Source organism: Oratosquilla oratoria, chromosome 31 (assembly GCF_046742065.1).
Source record: "Oratosquilla oratoria isolate Oo_2021 chromosome 31, ASM4674206v1, whole genome shotgun sequence".
Classification (NCBI taxonomy): Eukaryota; Metazoa; Arthropoda; class Malacostraca; order Stomatopoda; family Squillidae; genus Oratosquilla; species Oratosquilla oratoria.
The window spans coordinates 52,358,253-52,378,252 of record NC_134807.1 but is presented as its reverse complement, the minus strand read 5'-3'; the positions used below and the strand labels follow the sequence as shown (position 1 = coordinate 52,378,252).

The 20,000-nt window shown below is 39.1% G+C and overlaps 1 protein-coding gene across 7 annotated transcripts in view; it reads left to right on the top strand.

The window, feature by feature from the left end:
- LOC143041552 (uncharacterized) overlaps positions 1-20,000 on the top strand; it is a 933,705-nt gene that overhangs the window by 472,531 nt on the left and 441,174 nt on the right. For all 7 annotated transcript variants that reach the window (XM_076213560.1, XM_076213563.1, XM_076213561.1 and 4 more), the window contains one exon: positions 19,887-20,000. This exon is cut by the window's right edge and continues 1,508 nt beyond it. The gene's annotated coding sequence lies outside the window, so the exon portion shown is untranslated. The remainder of the gene's footprint in view (positions 1-19,886) is intronic.

Below are 20,000 nucleotides of genomic sequence, written 5' to 3'. Positions count from 1 at the left end.
CATGTCCCTCCTTGTAACAACTCTTCAGAAAATTCACCTACTACTCAAAACACTATGACAACACAAAACCTTATCACCGTAGTCAAGGATGAGACAACATTACCTCTCTTCAACGACAAGAACATTCCTGTACACAATTTCCTCTCTGAGGCTGAATCAGAAAAAAACACGAAGAAACTCCACAGACAAGACTAAAATATCCATACTAACATTCAAAATAGATAAGTATAACCTATTAGTGGGTGATGTCATTCAGTCTGATTTATTTGAGGAAACCTACGAATATCAGGAATTCGTACAGTAGTCGTCACTCAGGTCAGTTTATCCGGGTAGCTGCTTCAGTTAGTGATATGGCGAGTGGTTGTGCTACCGTGTTCAGCGCCGATGAGGTAGAATCTCTACATAGTAGAATTGAAGCCTTGGAGGATGCTGTAAAGTACATTAAAGAGGAGAATCGAGTTCTCCGCTCGAAGGCCAAAAATACGGAGGACAAAACTAGCTATGAGCTTGGATGGAAAACGACGAAAAACAAGATGCGGATTAGTGGGAAAAAGTCCTCACCAGCCCCGCTCGCTTGCGAGAACTCGTTTCAAGTTCTAGCAAATCTGCAGGAAGAAGAAGCAAATGAAACTCAAGAGAAAAAGGGAAAGGCAGACGCTGGATCCCTGCCAACAGGTAAGATTTTGGTTGTAGGAGACAGTCAAGTGAGGTACTTAGACAAGGTTTTCTGCGATAAAGTTAGGAAACATAGGACGCAGGTGTGTTTCCCCGGCTCGGGGATAGGATATGTTAGAGATAGGATTGAAAAGTGTTTAGTAGGGGAAGGTAAGGACCCTGTAGTTTGCTTGAGTGGCGGGGGCAATGATATAGGTAAGTTAGGGAGTGAGTAATTGTTTGCGTGGTTCCCGCATGCGGTAGACAAGTTTAGAAATATGGGAGGTGTTCCTGTTGTATGTGGAAACCTTCCGAGGCGTAGAGTTGGAGGCATGTGGCATTCCAAGGCTATTGCAATGAATTGCAGGCTGGAAAAACATTGTAAGGCCAATGGATGGGCATTTGTCGACAACTGGGACTGCTTTTACGGTAGAAACCATCTATATACAAGGGACGGGGTGCATTTGTCGCCCAGAGGATTTCGGCTCCTTGCTGAATCCCTTGAGCAAGAAGTAGGCATCCTACAGGGTTTTCTTGGGTAGATTACGTGGGAGTAGAGGGGGAAGTATCGGAATATACTTTAGGCAATAGAAACAACTTAGAGAGGGACTGTGAAAAGAATCACCAAAGCAGGTGCAGGGAAGATAAACTTAAAGTTTACTATACAAACAGCAGAAGCATAATTAACAAAATTGATTTGCTGCGAGGTAAAGCATGCATAGAGAACTTCAATATTATAGCTATTACTGAGTCCTGGATCAACATGGCTGATAGACATTTCCTTCCGGAAATCGAAATAGAAGGATATAAGGATATAACTGTATTATCAACAATTCAATTAAGGAAGAGGACTGTACGGAATCCATTTAGGTAGAGATTATAGGCAAGAAAAAGAAAGTTATTATTGGCGTCCTAACCTCAGCATTGAGCAGACTGATCCCCTGATTCATGGGAGATTTTAATTATAGAAACATTGACTGGGAAACTTAAATAGGAGATCAGGAAACAAAGAAATTCCTAGATGTGGTGAAGGATAATTTCCTAAAACAAGTGATTACCGACCCTACGAGAGGAGTAAATACTCTGGACTTAGTTTTAACTAATAATGAGCACCTAATGAGTAACGTAAATGTAGGAGATAGTCTAGGCTCTAGCGATCATCAAGAAATAAGATTTAATATTATTTGGGAAGAATTAAAAAGTACGAATAACATCCAAGTACCAGACTTCAGGAGAGCAAACTTTGACAATATAAAAACCTATTTGAAATTGAATATGAAATGTCATGCGGACGATTCGGACATTGTCGAGTCTCGGTGCGTGACAAGGGGTCAGGTCGTGACTAGGGGTCGGGTCACGGAAGATAATATGCATACCTTGGGTCAGGTCACTTGGGGGTGAGGGTTCAACAGACAGGTCATCGATTTAGATGAAATGTATAGCAATCTAACTGATTTAATTATCAATGCACAAAATACATTTATCCCCCTGAAGTCAATACGGAAAAATAGTAATACTCCCAAATGGATGACGGACAGATTGAAACATAAGATCGGAATGAAAAGAGGACTTTAAGTAAAAATAGAAAACGGGGAAACACACCTTAGATCAAGATATAACGAAATTGCAAAGCTGGTTAAAAAGAATTCACGTACAGAGAAACGTAATTATAAAATTAAGGTTGCTAGTCAAGCAAGATCCAAACCAAAGGGTTTCTTTCATCTCTATAGAACAAAAAAAAAAATAAAGAAAGAATAGGACCAGTTAAAAAAGATGAAAAGGTCATGATAGAATCGGAGCAAAAAATGAGTTAGAAGTTCAACAATTATTTTCTATCGTTGTTTACTAATGAGAGGTTAGATAAAGTACCTGACTGCGATCCGATTTTCAGAGGGGATGAAGAAAGTAGTCTATCTAATACCAGTATTAGTAAAGTTGTATTCAAGCAGATTGAAAGACTTAGCTACAAAATCCCTGGGTCCAGACGAAATTTTTCCGAGAATGCTAAAGGAGTGTAAATTTGAAATCTGCGACCAGTTAACTGGAATATTTGATAAATCAGTAGACATTGGTTTTGTGCCTACTGCTTGGAGGCAAGCAAACGTTGTTCCTGTTTTTAAGAAGGAAGATAGATCGTCTATATGCAACTACAGGCCAATCAGTTTGACATCGGTTATAGGAAAAATGCTTGAATCAATAATAGTAAATAGACTCAGAGAACACATCGAAAGACATATTTCAATTCATGATTCACAGTATGGTTTCTCCAAGGGTAAGTTATGTGTGACTAATCTTCTATCCTTTTACACTAAAGTATATAAGGCATCAGATAACAGTGATAATTACGATATTATTTACCTTGACTTTAGCAAAGCGTTCAATAAAATCAAAGCCCATAGCATAGGAAGAAAAGTGATAGAATGGATTAGAGCCTGGATTAGTAACAGAAAATAGCGGGTCACCATAAATGGAATAAAATCTAGGTGGGGGCAATGTTACTAGTGGGGTTCCCCAGGGCTCGGTTTTGGGTCCATTGTTGTTCATTATGTGCATAAACGACTTAGACGACGGGATAAATAGTGATGCTAGTAAGTATACGGACGACACTAAAATAGAACACCTAATTAGGTCAGGAGACGACGCAGAGATTCTGCAGGATGATCTTAACACATTGTTTACATGGTCGGTGAAATGGCAAATGAACTTCAATATCTCTAAGTGTAGCGTGTTAAACGTAGGGCTACACAACAACGAAAATAGATACAGCTTAGATAACACGCTTTTAGAGAAAACTGAGTGCGAGAGAGACTTGGGAGTTCTAGTGAGTCCGGACCTTAAAACCAGGAAACAGTGCATTAGCGCCAGGAATAAAGCTAACAGAGCATTAGGTTTCATTGCTAGGACGGTAACGAATAGAAATGCAGAGGTAATTGTTAAACTCTATCTAGCGAGTTAGACCCATCCTTGACTATGTGGTACAGTTTTGGTCTCCGTCCTACAGAATGGACATAAATTTACTAGAATCAGCACAGAGAAGAATGACCAAAATGATACATGGACTCAGACATTTACCTTGCGAAGAGAGGCTTAGGCACCTTAACTTACACTCTCTGGAAAGGCGAAGAGTTCGGAGTGATCTAATAGAAGTGTTCAAGTGGATCAAAGGCTTTAACAAGGGTGATGCAAACAAGGTCATCATATTAAAACAACAGGGCAGGACTCGCAGTAATGGTTATAAACTGGACAAATTTAGATTCAAAAAGGAAATAGACAAGAATTGGTTTACTAATGGGATGGTTGACGAATGGAATAAACTTAGTAACCACGTAGTAAGCGCTGAAACTATCAATTGTTTTAAGAAACGATTAGACAACTTTATGGATGGGGATGACAGGTGGTGATGGATACGGATCTGCCTAGTGTAGGCCTTATAGTCTCTTGCAGTCTCCTTCATTCTAATGTTCTTATGTATGTAACTTAAAAAGTCCTTTGCTCTATTTGAGCCACTTGGAGCACTTTCCCCTCCATACACTTTGGCAAAAACTTACAATCATGGTCCACACAACACAAAAGTATAAGCAGGCAAAATAGCTTCAGCATTTAAAAGTAAATTCAAAGAAAGCCTAGACAATTCAGACTGGGTCTCAGATAACAAAATACCATTGGAACACGTAGTCTCACTCATGGCATACTGAATTCACAGTTCACGTACATTTCCAATGAAACTCGCGGATTCCCTCCCCTTAACTATATTTGGTACTTTAAATACAATTGCGTAGATTCACACGAAATCTACTTTCACTTGCAATTGCTACTTCCAGGTCCGGTCTTGGTTTTTATACCGTTCAAATGCTAAGGTCAGCATCCGGAGAGTAGAGTTAAAAGTTTCCCAATTTCAATCCTACTGCTTGTTACAAATAGAAGGCTTAAACATATATGTCATATTATGATAGAATTAGATATATTATGTTGTTATTTCTTGTGATTTAATTTGTGTTCAGATTTATTTGGGGATGTGTTGTATATGTATATTTAGAGCTATGTTCTTGGTTATTTAGCCATTATCACGCACTGATCATGTGATGGTTACCCGCCTTAAGGTGTGTTGTAATGTAGTTTTCCAGTAGAACCAAGCGCGGATTGTTCGATTTTATCGGAATAATCTCTAAATCGCTATTCGGGACTGCAACTGAACAAGACTTACAAACAATCCAAACACACATAGGAAATATAACAAAAGTACTACACCAACAAGGTAAACTCATAAATCTAAACTCTAAGAACATCGACCTCCTCGCTGACTCAATCAATTCGGTAATTGATAAGTTCAACAACCTCGCAACATTCACAAATTCCCAGTTATCTAAGATTATCAATTCCCAAACAGCCCTCTCCTTCCTTCACCACCTAAATGAACTAGACAAACAATTAGACAAGCCATTGGACCATAGTAACCTTATCCAAAGAGATATTTGGAACGCCCACGCAGGTATAGTCAACTTTCAGATGATTACCCCAACCCAACTTAGTCAAACACTACGACAAGCCCACAATACATTGAAACTTACCCCCTTCTTCTCCCGACATGAAATACATCATTATTACCCCATCTTAGCATCAACTATCTTTCAACAATTCATCTTGATCAACATCCCGATGGATCCGATCAAGAGATTCTCCCATTGGGAAATTTACCCCTTCCCCTACCCTTACCGAAACCGCACCATGACCCTCAACCTACCAACCTCCACCATCCTAAAATCAACCGATGGTCAGTGGACCACCAGAACCTCACCAGAAACCATGGCAAAGTGCAAGATAGCACGTCCCAACTTCCATATCTGTCCAGCCTATCCCTTCCACTTCCAACTAACCAAATCCCAACCTTGCCTCTCAGAACTTACAACACCTGGAGTCAATTTTTCCGAGACATGTGACTTTCGCTTCTTAGACAACACCCAAATACACCACACCCACGTAGGACATAAACACTTCATATTTCTTCCCAACCCCACCTTAGTGTCAGTGATATGCCTACACAAACCACCCTCCCATCATAAGATCAACGGCTCTCTCACTCTACCAGACACCTGCCACATCTACATGATGGACTCAATGCTACTTCCAAATAAACTTCACCAACAAGGCACTCTCAACATGACCAACTATCTAGGTCCCATAACCCAACTAACACTCCCACTCCTCCCAAAGATCCCCGATACCATCCTTCCAAGTAAGATAGACATGGTACACCTCCTGAATAAATCAACTACTCTTGACATGGACTCCTTAGACCTTCATTACAAAATACTACCCTATACCTCCACAGCCCTCTCAATCTTAATCATCCTCTTTATAGTTGTGGTATTAACCAAATTCTTTTGCATGAAGTAAGACCTTCCAACACCTTTCAACCCCCATTCCCAAATTACTGTAAACCTAGATTAAGTTTGATCTTGTGTCTCACCCAATATCTTGAATACCATAATAACAGATATAACCATACAAACTAGTGATAAGAATTTTACAAGGAACCATATATACTGTGAAATACAACCAGTGCTGTGTGACATACCACATTAACTCTAGCGCAATATTTGGAAATGTGAATTCTAACAGTGATATGTGAAATATAGTATATACTTTCATGTGATAGTTGAAAATGTATGTAAACTTGGTGAGACGCAACATTACTCTTCAGAGACACAACATCGCATACCCATACTTCTAGTTCAAGGTGCCCTCTTGGGACCTGACAATCACTTCAACAACCCCCCCCTATCTCCACATATGTTCACCCAAGATTTTGTGTCTCTGATTTTATAACTGTATAATCATATGTATAAATATTTTGTTAACCATGTAACATTAGGTGCCGGGAGCCACCTAACCCCAGGGGGAGAGCGATATGTATACGCCACCATATACATGATGAGTAATATCGCTCACTCATATCACTCGCTCACACCGCTCACTCACTCCCTCACTCACTCACTCACTGTCCGCCCAACGTCCGGCCCTTCTTGCTGACTAAGGGTTGTCGAGTCAACACTTCGTAGCACTTCGTGCTTGTACATCCACCACTGCCGAAGCAACAGACATACGAACGCACACGAACATCCGAGTAACCACACAGACACAAAACACAAATTAAGTATATTGACGATCCCCCCTGGACATATATATACATATTTAGTTATTAAGTAAATCACACCCTGTAATCCCAGGATACTAACCTTAGGAAATGATCGTGATCTTGCTCGCATAAACTCTAAAGCTTATGCGAGCATGGCACCTCATAAGTGCTGAGCCAATCATTTCCGGCCCTTAAAACCTCGGGCAGAGAGCTGGAGAGGTCGGTCCGATGGCACGTACCTCTAGTTTAGACAGTGCACGATAGTTAAGAGTGTTATAGTGACATTTAGGTAGGCTAAGATTATATCTCAACCAGTTGAGATTAACTAAATGAAGATTAATATAAAGTAACTAAGTTAACTAAGTGATTGATATTGTGAAGTGTACCCAAAATAATAAACAGAAAACGGTGTATACAGTGTTTGGTGTTACCGCCTATAACCCCTGAATTGACCTGGAGTTGTGGGGATACAAATGTTGTAGTATGTAAAGTAATTGTTGCATAATAGTTCCCTACCCGAGAGAGGTGATTCCTGTCATCTGTAATGATGAACTGTGAGGGGGTTGCCCAAAATTTATATATATATTTATATATATTGTAAGTATGACACGATACCTGTTGTGAACCTTAGTAGTAGTTGAGAGAAAGGAGTTAGATAGTCATAATTTTATGGGATGGGATGTAGTCAAGTAGGTATCATGGCATGCTCATTTCCTCACCAAGGGATGATAGTTTACATTTGCTTCCATCTATTTTCACTTCTCTTTTTTCTGTGACATAGTTTGAAATATTGCGTGAGTTAGTTCTAATGTGATGGAGCCTGACTCCTTTCTGTGAGTTGTATTTTTTCCACTGTCACTGGTGGAAAGGGACTCTTTTATGTGCATTAACACTTTTGGAGTGGTAACGATGTACAAAGAGGGTTTACATGTGTATTACATGTCGTATACTATAATAAAAATAACTATTATTTTATATTGAATTCCAATCTAATTAGTACAAATAAGGGTCACAGTAAACATATATTGGTGAGACTTAATCCTACGATATACTATGTTATTAGGAAATATATAAGTAATGAGTGTCTCTTTTTCTCGTATTTGTGTGTATGGGGGTGTTATGGTCCTATCCAGCACGTTGGATCGCGCAGACATATACTAGTCTACCAATTAGGAGAAACAGTTTTAGTAGGACAAGGGAACTGAGGGTTATAACGATTGATGGGAGTGTGAGTGTAGAGAATTACAGTGTGTCTATTATGTCTGTTTGGGTGGTGTTTAGCCAAACTACATAGTCTTGTTGGTTTAATCAGAGAGAAAGAGGTTTGGTGGGTGTTAGGGGTATTGGGAGGGGTGTAATAATGTCGAGGGTGGGCCTGAGACTGTAAATAAGAATGTCGTGGTGGTGGTTGGGGTGGCAGCTTGTGCCGTCAAAATATATTTGGCATGAGTCGGAGATCAACACGGGTCCACTGCTTGATTTTTGCCAAGTTGAAGGATTGTCTTCACAAATTCCTGAAATGAGGGTGGTTCGTGGAAAACATTAGGAAAAAATCAATGTTAATTTGTGCGTGTAGGGTCTTTTTGGTGTTTACATTTTTGTACTCGCAGCTATTCAGTGTGCTGGTGTTGGGTGCTTTGATTTGGATCATTCATGAAGGTTCTGTGTTGCAATAGAAACGGAAAAGGTAGGCGGGACAAACATGGAATTTAGTAACAGCGGATTTGCATAGAGGGTGGTCAAAGGAGGGAATAAAGGAGCACCATTGGCCGTCTTCAGATTTGATAATGGTAGTGAGTTTAATATCGAGGGTGATCGTCAAATTCTCGTAGGTATATGGGAATGGAAGTATATTCCAACCTGTGAATATAATTTCTGAGTCATGGGGGCTATGTGCATAGATTGCATCTGTACTTAGCGTTCTTTCAATAAGTGTGTAATACTTGTGTAGTTGTTCGGTGGAGAAATGCCCTATAAGTGGATGTTTCTCAATGCGATGGGGACTGCATTTTTTTTTTTTTTCTTTTTTTTATCTATCTAAGGGGAGGAGGGTTGGGGGAAGGTCTAATAGTTGGCTGCGTCAATGAGTTCGAGCAGAAACCCATGATAGTAGTGTGTAGCTATGTCTATGTGTTTGCTTATTTAATTGAAGTTGTATAGTATGTGAACATTTCTAGTTAGTGAAGTCGGGAGGCTTGAGTGAGAGAATATTCGTGAAGTTTTGTGAGTTTTGAGAGTTCAATAAAACAAGTTTTCTCATCTTTCGGAGTCTAGAGGCCATTTGTCGATGCGTTGTTGTACGTTTTCCATGTCATCTTCTGTGGCAATGTCGAATAGGGACTTAGAAATGGAACCCATGACATTCATGAGTCCTTTCTTTTGTCTGAAGGAGGCATGGTAGTGTCCTGTGTCGTGGTTTCTCGTCATGTCTCCCCGTTCAATTGTTGAAAGTTGGAGGAGTATCATGTTTAATTCGTCGGTAATTGAAAAGAACACGCGGTCTCTAGATTCTGGAAAGTTTGATGTGGGGATGTGCTTATTTTCAGATTATCGTCTAGGGTTTGGGTTATGGTGTCCTCCGGTCTGTTATTCTGGATTATTAGTGCTGTGTCTATGGACGTAAGCAGATTTCGGGCAGCCGACTATGATCGGATATTGTGTGACATGGTGCAAAAGAAATATAATTTCCAAAAACAATAAAATAACTATAAGATATAATGGTTATAACGTAATAATGACGTGTTACAAAAATGGTATTGGAGAAAAAATAATTTCAGGCTACGATTTTTTATAGCAGAATAGGAAAGTTAGAATTACCTAATCTTCATTCTTTTCCTTTGGGGAGGAAAGTTGGCTGGATGAAAGGATAATTGTCTTTAATGGGTTGTTTCTAGAGATTAGTGATATTGTTAGAATATGAGGGATATTTTTTAAAGGTAGTTTGAGGCATATTTATAAGTAATTTATAAAATGGGATTAAAATGGGGATGAATTTTGATTAATTGGTAGTTTAAAAAAAACTGTGGGGCGGAGTTTCGTCCCGACTTGGATTGGAGTGGAGGGGCGTGGAGAAAGGTGACTTCCGCTTGGTATGGGATGCGATGGCTTGGTGTAAACCGCTAGAGCTTGATAGAGGTCGGCACCAGCTTGCCAGTGAGTCCATCCCTTATGGTGGTGGTGTGTGTGCCGAAGTGGTGTCTTACAGGTGATAAATCAACTGGGCAGGCCGGGAGGCGACCGCGGGCTGGTTTAAGTTCCCTGGAGATGGCCCCGCTAGTGGGTTCGTTGAGTCAGCACCAGCTGGGATGGGGGCTGCATCCCTCTCTCGGATTGATGGCTGTGGTTTGGCGTCAATTTAGCACCAACGATATGCACTATGGTGTCGTTGTTGTGAGGGGTAGTGATTTCACAATACCGTGCGGGCATTATTCACTTCACGAAGGTTAATAGAATCACTCAGCGCTAGTTTCACACGTACTCAAATTTAATAACGGGGTCGAGTTTGACAGGTCTGTTTGAGTTAGGCTGATGTGTAATTTAATGAGTAGCACTATGTCGAAGTTGAACATTTTTGTTGTTGTACCATCAACACAAAGCATTTGAGTGAACTAGGAATAAAATAGTAAGGACCATAGGATTATTAGTTTTGTATGAATGAAGCGTTTATCTACTGAGGCACTGGTGGGCACTTGTGGGTCAATGTCCGTACACGGCAAACACTAAGTCCAGTTTCTGAGGAGGAATAGGTAGCTTTACGCTCCCACCAATGAATCTACTGGTGATGTATATTTCCAATGAAACTCGCGGGCGCCTTTTTTTCTTAACTATATTTGGCACTTTAAATACAATGGTGTAGATTCACACGGAATCTGCTTTTACCTGTAACTGCTACTCCTGGGTCCGGTCTTGGTTTTTATACAGTTCAAATGCTGAGGTCAGCATCCGGAGAGGGGAATTAACAGTTTCACAATTTCAATCCTATTGTTTGTTACAAATACAAGGCTTAAACATGTATGTCATATTATGATATAATTAGATATATTATGTGGTTATTTGTTGTGATTTAATTTGTGTTCAGGTTTACTTGGAGATATGGTGTATATGTGTGTTTGGAGCTATGTTCTTGGCTACTTAGCAATTATCACGCATTGATCATGTGATGGTCACTCGCCTGTAGTTTTCCATGGGTAATGCTGTAATATGTAAAGTTATAGGTAATGGTTACAGTACTTTCGACTACACAGACAAGAATCTCCAGATCTCTCTCCTGCTAGACATTCACGTAACACATCTCCTGCAAGGCATTTACGTAACACATCTCCTTTGTGACTACAGAATACAAAGACTTAGTGCACATCCAGGACAGTTACTCCATATCCAGATATTCAATCATCAACTCTACCGGCACATACCCTGGATATCCCAGACATGTCTCCTCATTCCTTAATCTCCAGTGCTACGTCTAGCAACACCAAAGTGACAATCTTTCTCGACATCATATCAGTACACTGTTTCCAAAACTTCCGCACTGAAACAAAATTTATCACCATTTTGGAACCCCCGACGTTAACCTTTGCAATGTATATGGCGTACCATTACTAATCATTAGTGAACTTTCCCTAGACGTAGCTTATATATACTTTCCTGCTGATATCCTTACAGGTTTAACATTGATGAAGCAACATAACGTAGTTATTTACTCTAATTAAAATGGCGTCATTTATGCAAGTAATTTCCTCCCTGCTTTACCATCAGCAATTTCCTACATAGTCAACCACATTAACGCCGCCGAACAGGCAGAACATAGTTTAACATCAGTTAATTCCAGCTCTCCTATTCAGATTCACTCTGCTTCATTACACGAGGGTGCACCAGTTGCTAGCACAAATGGCAATGCTACCCAAACACATTCCTACAACTCTAACTCTGCTACCTTACTGACAGCTGTGGAGTTGCATTCAAAACGGAACAGACAAACTAACTTCTCCCGCATGTCCAAATCAGCAAAACTCAGGACAAAACACAGTAAACACCGTTCATCTTTCACTGCCTGAGGACACCTTTTTGTCCTTCTTAGAGGAATTCAACAACAAGTCCACCACAGTCTCGGAAGTGTTATCTACATTCAAACACATTCACGCAGTGCTTATTAGCCAAAAAACCTTGATCCCTCTGAGTATACAAAGATAGACATGCAAGTTTTCCCAGCACAAGACACCGATGTACTCTGTATGCCAGAAACTTGCTATGTTAGTGGCATTTCCCTGATTTCAGCCATCAGCTCTATGTCAAAGAAAGATCATACTTACATTTTAATTGCCATTGACACTAACACACCCTTCCATCTCATAGTTGGTACAAAGATTTGCGATTCCGAAGTATATCCTTCACGCATCAAAGTCATGGATGACAAATTACTCACCTCTCAAATTTGTAGCACAATTTCCGACGTGCCCACACCACAGGAACCCATTGATGCATCGCATTTCAACCCCACAGACTTCCCTGATGCACAAACCGATTTGCTTGGACTTTGCAACAAATTGAGACATAACATTACCACTCCAGGTGAACCCCTTGGAGTTACTAATCTTATTCAGCACCATATACCCCCTCGTTAGAACTTTAAACCACGTTACATTCCTGCATACAGAGTGCCACAGAGTAAACGCATGATTGTAGACAACCTTATTCAAGACATGATTGCGCAGGACATTACTGAAGCATCCATTAGCGAATGGAACTTCACTCTCTTTGTTGTCCCTTAACACGATGGTGTCTTCCGCACTGTAGTAGACTTCAGAGAGTTAAGTAATTTAACCATGCTAGATAGACTCCCTAACCCTGTATTAAAAGACGTATTCCACTCCGTCGATGAAACAACGTAATGTTCACGACCTTGGACCTTATGTCGGGATATTTCCAGATCCCCCTTGCTCCAGAGTTTAACCTCTGATAGCCTTTAGTACACCCACAGGTCATTATCACTTCAAACGACTAGCCATGGGTCTTGTTTTAGCTCCTTCAGTGTTCACACGACTTATGTACACACTACTTGCAGCTCTAATAGGGCATTGTTCATGTGCCTCGATGACGTGATCATCGCTTCCAAATCCGTTAGCAAACATTTACACATTCTACGCATTATCTTCTCACAAATAGCAAAAGCTGGTCTCAAAATGAAGCTTATGAAGTGTTCCTTTCTTCAGAAAATAGTATATTTCATAGGGAATATCCATAATTCACATGAATTTCAACCTCGTAGGACAAGGTGAAGGTAGTCATTGATTTTCTACGCCCTACTTCTGCTGAACACATACGTTCATTGCTTGGTCCGTCAGGATTTTACAGTCGTTACCTTCAAGGGTACGTTATTATAGCAGCACCATTAACTTCACTACTTAAGAAGAACACACCCTTCAATTGGACACCTGACCAAGAGAAAGCATTTAATGACTTAAAGAAAGCTTTAACCATGCCACCTGTCCTTGCTTTCCCAAATCTACACTGATGCGTCCTACACAGGAATTGGCTCAGTCTTCATGAAACATGACACAAAAATCAGACCAATTGCCTAGTGAGTCACACACTCAATAAACACGAGCAAAATTGCTCACAAACATAGCAGGTTTAACAGTTATATACACACTCAAGCATTTCAAATAGATCATCCGTGTTTACGAAATACTAATATATACAGATCATCAACCAATCTTATACCTCTTCAAAGGAAAGAATCCTTCAAGAAAATTTGCCCGCTGGTTTCTTATCATACAACAGTTCATGCCAACCTTTCATGTTGTTCAACGAAAAGGGAGTCTAGTTGCAGACGCTCTCAGTCGCCATATTGCGACCATCACTCACAATCCTGTTTCAGTAACTCTTACACAAGCGCGCGTAGCCACAGCGCAGAGATCAAACCCTCTTTGGAAACGCGTCATATACTTCTTCGAATCTGCAGACACAACTTTTGCATAAAAAAAAATCCATATCTCGACAATTACACGTTAGTTGATGACATTCTGTATCACAAAATAACACTAACGAACAAATATGAACCCAACAGATCAATATTTCAACTTGCAGTCCCTACGAATATCTTTCCAGATGTTTTAAAGCTTATACACGTTTCCCCCATTGCTGGACACCCTGGCAAGGAGAAATGTATTACATAAGCCAGATTACACTACTTCTAGTTAACCATGATGAAGGATATACTCGCCTACATTGACGCTTTCCATCCTTGCGCGATTCACAAACGCCATATCAGTGGTCATGTTCCAATTCTAACTTACCCTACTCCTTCTAAACCATTCGACACAGTCGCTGTTGATATTAAGTTACTACATACACATGCTGGAAACCAATTCCTTGTCAGTGTCAACCCTTTTTCACGATTCTGTATTCTTTCCCCCTTACCAGACAAGACAGCACAACACGTGGCAAAGACCCTTATTGACAAACTTATATGCCCCGTTACTACACCCAAAACTCTGATTTCGGACAAGGGAACTGAATTCAACAATAAGATTCATTCGCAGATTTGTAATTACTTTCAAATCAAGAAATGCAACACTACTGTTTATCACTATAGTTCAAATGGCTTAGTTGAACGCCAGAATAGATTCTCAATGTTCTTAGACACCTTGCTTTTGATCTTCACCTTTCTTATGTTCCAATAACATAACAATATCGGAATCTCCTCATTTTGTCTTCTTGCAATAATCTTTTCAAAAGAGTCCATAATACTATTCATCTAAGGACAAAATGGTCCGTTTGCATAACAAATCAGCCAGAGCTTGTACCTTTCAAATTGGAGACATTGTTTACTCTCTTAACCACATCCCCAGCTCGAAGCTCTCCCCTACATTCTGTGGACCCTATCGTATCATTGGACATGAGTCAAAGAACAAAGTCAAACCACTCAGTTTGCGCGATCTTACGGGGACAGTCTTGCACAAAGACTATATCAAAAGAATCACCCGTGGCCTCGACAAAGAGACTGTCCCTTCATAATTTCACACTAACCCCCTCCAATAGAGGACCATTATCAATCCTCTCCACCAAAACCTCCAAATCCCTTTCCCCGCTATAATCTTCGCAAGCGAGGGACAACTTCATAAATGCATATTTTTGTCTAGGTGAACGGAAATAATATCTACTTGCGCATGTTCATACAATTAAGTCTGATTTTATTCATGAGTATTTCCCGATACCACCTTTACTCCAACATTATATGTATCTTCATGCCAAGGTTCTGCAAAAGGCCTTATATTATTTCTTATTTTCCATACGTATCAGTCTTAATGGGGACAGTAAATAATAGCTGACTGAGCACCTGTTGTCAACCCCTTTGATGTCCAGCGTGCACACGCACGCACACACGCATATGGAACGAGCAGTATGCCACGTCTTCAAGCCAATCCTCGAGGGACCCTCTATTGTTCCTTCACATCTCACGCCAAGGAACATTCTATTTTTCCTAGTGACCCGAGGACTAGACATTCCAGCCAACGCCCAGGAAACCTGAGTCGGACAAAAGAAACCGCGCTCCTCAACTACAATAGAAGCGGAACCTGTCCAGCGCCTGTCATCATCGCTCAATCCGACGTGACGAACTATTTTTTTTCTCCAATGTGAATATGGCAACCCTTGTATATATGTAAATGTATGTTGGTTCTGTTAACTCCCCAAGGCTTCTTCGGAGTTTGCAGTGTATGTACAAACCAGAGAGAATACTGGAACTTTAAAGAAAAGAGACCGCTCAGACTTTCTCTCTCCAATCCCAGAAACAAATGTAGATAGCAACTACTAATCTAAATAAATAAATCTACATAAATTATATATATATATATATATATATATATATATACATAAATATATATATATATATATATGTATGTATATACATATATATATATACACATATATATGTATATATGTATGTATATACATATATATATATATATATATATATATATATATATATATATATATATATATTGCAGTATTTCACAGATGACAAGTGAATATAATTTGCAGAATAAACCACTGGTAAATAAGAAACGTAGTCCGAACGTTTTCGTCTATTTAAGACATCATCAAGGGAATACAGTAAAGGAGACACAGACTGTATATATACTACAGAAGTAAAAATATTTTAGGGAACACGGAAAGATGAATCACACAAGCCTAAGAAAATTACCAACAGTCCTCAGGTCACAGATGGACCAAATGTCCGGCCAGGATAACACGTAACAACTTTCTTTGAAATAAAATGATAAAGCTTGTACATACCTAAGCTTAGATTGATATTCTCATCATCGCTCAATCCGACGTGACGAACTTTTTTTCTCCAATGTGAATATGGCAACCCTTGTATATATGTAAATGTATGTTGGTTCTGTTAACTCCCCAAGGCATCTTCGGAGTTTGCATTGTATGTATAAACCAGAGAGAATACTGGAACTTTAAAGAAAAGGGACTGCTCAGACTTTCTGTCTCCAATCCCAGAAACAAATGTAGATAGCAACTACTAATCTACATAAATTAATATATATATATAAATATATATATACATATATATACACACATATATATATTCATATGTATATGTATATATATATATATATATATATATTATGGGAGAAAGCATACGCTGGACTCGACGTTCGTCAATTTATTCCGACGTTTCGAACCCTGTCCGGGGTTCGTATTACCCTGAAGACGAACCCCGGACAGGGTTCGAAACGTCGGAATAAATTGACGAACGCCGAGTCCAGCGTATGCTTTCTCCCATAATAATGGTTCCTGGACTCCAGCTATTTACGAATATATATATATATACATATATATATATATATATATATATATATATATATATATATATACATATATATACATATATATACAGTATATATATATAATATATATATATATATATATATATATATATATATATATATACATATTGCAGTATTTCACAGATGACAAGTGAATATAATTTGCAGAATAAACCACTGGTAAATAAGAAACGTAGTCCGAACGTTTTCGTCTATTTAGGACATCATCAAGGGAACACAGTAAAGGAGATACAGACTGTATATATACTACAGAAGTAAAAATATTTTAGGGAACACGGAAAGATGAATCACACAAGCCTAAGAAAATTACCAACAGTCCTCAGGTCACAGATGGACCAAATGTCCGGGCAGGATAACATGTAACAATTTTCTTTGAAATAAAATAATAAAGTTTGTACATACCTAAACTTAGACTGATATTTTCATCAAAAGTTTGTTTTATGTGGCTTGATTCAATGATGTTCCTTTCAGTAAAAGAATTACAAGAGGTTATTTTAATGGCATTTTCCAGTCATTTACATAATCTTGGTCCCTCACATGAACAAAGATACCACTAGACTTTTGACCACTTCTCACACTGCATTTATGTTGGTTTATTCTTGTTTGTATGTCTTTGCCAGTTTGTCCGATGTAAAAATTTTGGCACTGCAGACAGGGAATGGTGTATACGCAACCTTCAGTGTTATGTGGAGAATTTTTAAATCGTATGTTTTTAACAATGCTATCGTTCCTAAAGACTACATTTATGTTGAATTCCTTAAGAATTTTTGGTAGTCTTGTCATACTCTTAAGGAATTCAACATAAATAAGAACGATAGCACTGTTAGAATTATACGATTTAAAAATTCTCTACATAACACTGAAGGTTGCGTATACACCATTCCTTGTCTGCAGTGCCAAAAATTTTACATCGGACAAAGAGCCAAAGATATACAAACAAGAATAAACCAACATAAATACAGTGTGAGAAGTGGTCAAATGTCTAGTGGTATTTTTGTTCATGTGAGGGACTAAGATCATGTAATTGACTGGAAAAATGCCATTAAAATAACCTCTTGTAATTCCTTTACTGAAAGGAACGTCATTGAATCAAGCCTCATAAAACAAACTGTCATTTGTTTTTACTTCTTTGTTTTTGATAAGCTTGTGTCATAAAATAAATATATACACTGTCGATTTAAGTATATGAACTGATAATTTTCTCTTGAAAAATATGAACATTTCGAGATATCAAAGTACTGATCACGAACCCAAACTTCTGATTAAATGAAAGTGTTTTTTTTTTTTTTTATAATAATGAAATATAACAAACTAGAAAATGACACTTAGAGCAGGGAAACCAAAAATGTGTAAATGGTGTTATTCGAAATGAAGTCCTACAAGAGAATAATGTAGTTATCATTATTTTTCAGTCATGTGTTCAAATGTTCTTCCAATATATTCAACTATTTACATTTTTTCAGATTTTGTACACTAGAGGGTCGGTTATACAGCTCTAAATGCTATGATACCTCCTATGTTTTCCTTACATTTTTATTTAAACCTACGTCCGTCAATGATTCTTCCTCCCATTTTGGTAAACGTGAACATAGACCCACGTATTTGACCAGGACACTCGATGTGTGGAGGTGTTTCAAGTTCTCTTTGTCCTCCGTTCTTCTAGTAACTAGTTATACCACGTATAGATTCACCAGAGTATATCTTCTCACAGCCACTGTACGGGATTTGATATACTACACTTTTTATTAATTCACTTTTGTTTTTGTTTTTTTCTTGTACCAAATCACTATTTTTCTACCCGAAGCTGTGGTAATGTTCAAACTTGAAAAAATAGTTGTTAAGAATCGTTGCTTTGTTGGACTTGGATGTTACCATATATTTGTTTTGTTTTTCCTTGTTTCATTTGTTTTTCTCCTATTCATTCTATCTGACTTTTTTCTTTAATCTTAACAAATGGCCTTCAGGATACCATAATCTTCTGAATGCTTGTATAATTTATCTAAATTTGTCCTCCAAAAACTCTTGACTCATATCCTAATTACAAGTAATATGTATTAATAAGGTAATCAATCATAGAGAAGGTTTCCTAATTTGGTCGACCCAACAGCGGAAGTAGCTATCAGAAATGGAGTGAGGCACCGGTAGAGGCTGAGTGATAGGGAGGCTGTCACAGTGGCCAATGGGATGATTCACGTAGGCACAAGTTAATTCAAATGTTCTCTAACCTCTGAAGAAGGATTATACCTGAAAGATTAGATTAAAAGTTTACGGGCTCTATACTGAGATCTTTCTACAATCTACTCTCTCTCTCTCTCTCTCTCTCTCTCTCTCTCTCTCTCTCTCTCTCTCTCTCTCTCTCTCTCTCTCTCTCTCTCTCTCTCTCTCTCTCTCTCTCTCTCTCTCTCTCTCTCTCTCTCTCTCTCTCTCTCTCTCTCTCTCTCTCTCTCTCTCTCTCTCTCTCTCTCTCTCTCTCTCTCTCTCTCTCTCTCTCTCTCTCTCTCTCTCTCTCTCTCTCTCTCTCTCTCTCTCTCTCTCTCTCTCTCTCTCTCTCTCTCTCTCTCTCTCTCTCTCTCTCTCTCTCTCTCTCTCTCTCTCTCTCTCTCTCTCTTACTCTCTCTCTCTCTCTCTCTCTCTCTCTCTCTCTCTCTCTCTCTCTCTCTCTCTCTCTCTCTCTCTCTCTCTCTCTCTCTCTCTCTCTCTCTCTCTCTCTCTCTCTCTCTCTCTCTCTCTCTCTCTCTCCTCTCTTCTCTCCTCTCTCTTTCTCTTCTCTCTCTCTCTCCTCTCTCTCTCTCTTTCCTCTCTCTCTCTCTCCTCTCTCTCTCTTTATCTCTCTCCTCTTTCTCTTTCTCTCTCTCCTCTCTCTCTTTCTCTCTCTCCTCTCTCTTTCTTTCTCCTCTCTCTCTCTCTCTCTCTCTCTCTCTCTCTCTCTCTCTCTCTCTCTCTCTCTCTCTCTCTCTCTCTCTCTCTCTCTCTCTCTCTCTCTCTCTCTCTCTCTCTCTCTCTCTCTCTCTCTCTCTCTCTCTCTCTCTCTCTCCATTAGAATACTTCCTTGGCTACCCAACACCTCATTTTCTTCATGTGGCCCTCCTAGAATAGGTTCACTGACGTAAAGAAATAACTCGTTTTGATTTTTGCGGCACCATTACAAAGTAGTTAAACCCACGTTGATACAGAATTGCTCATGATTCTGTGTTGATAAAGCAAATATAAACTGCTTAAATTTCTATTTTCAGCTGTGACTCAGACTGAAGGGCAGTTATGATCAAGAGGGAGACTTGGAAGTGAGAGGAGACTGTACCAACCTAGGCTGACTCCACAACAGGAAAAGTCTTCGGCGTAGGGAAATA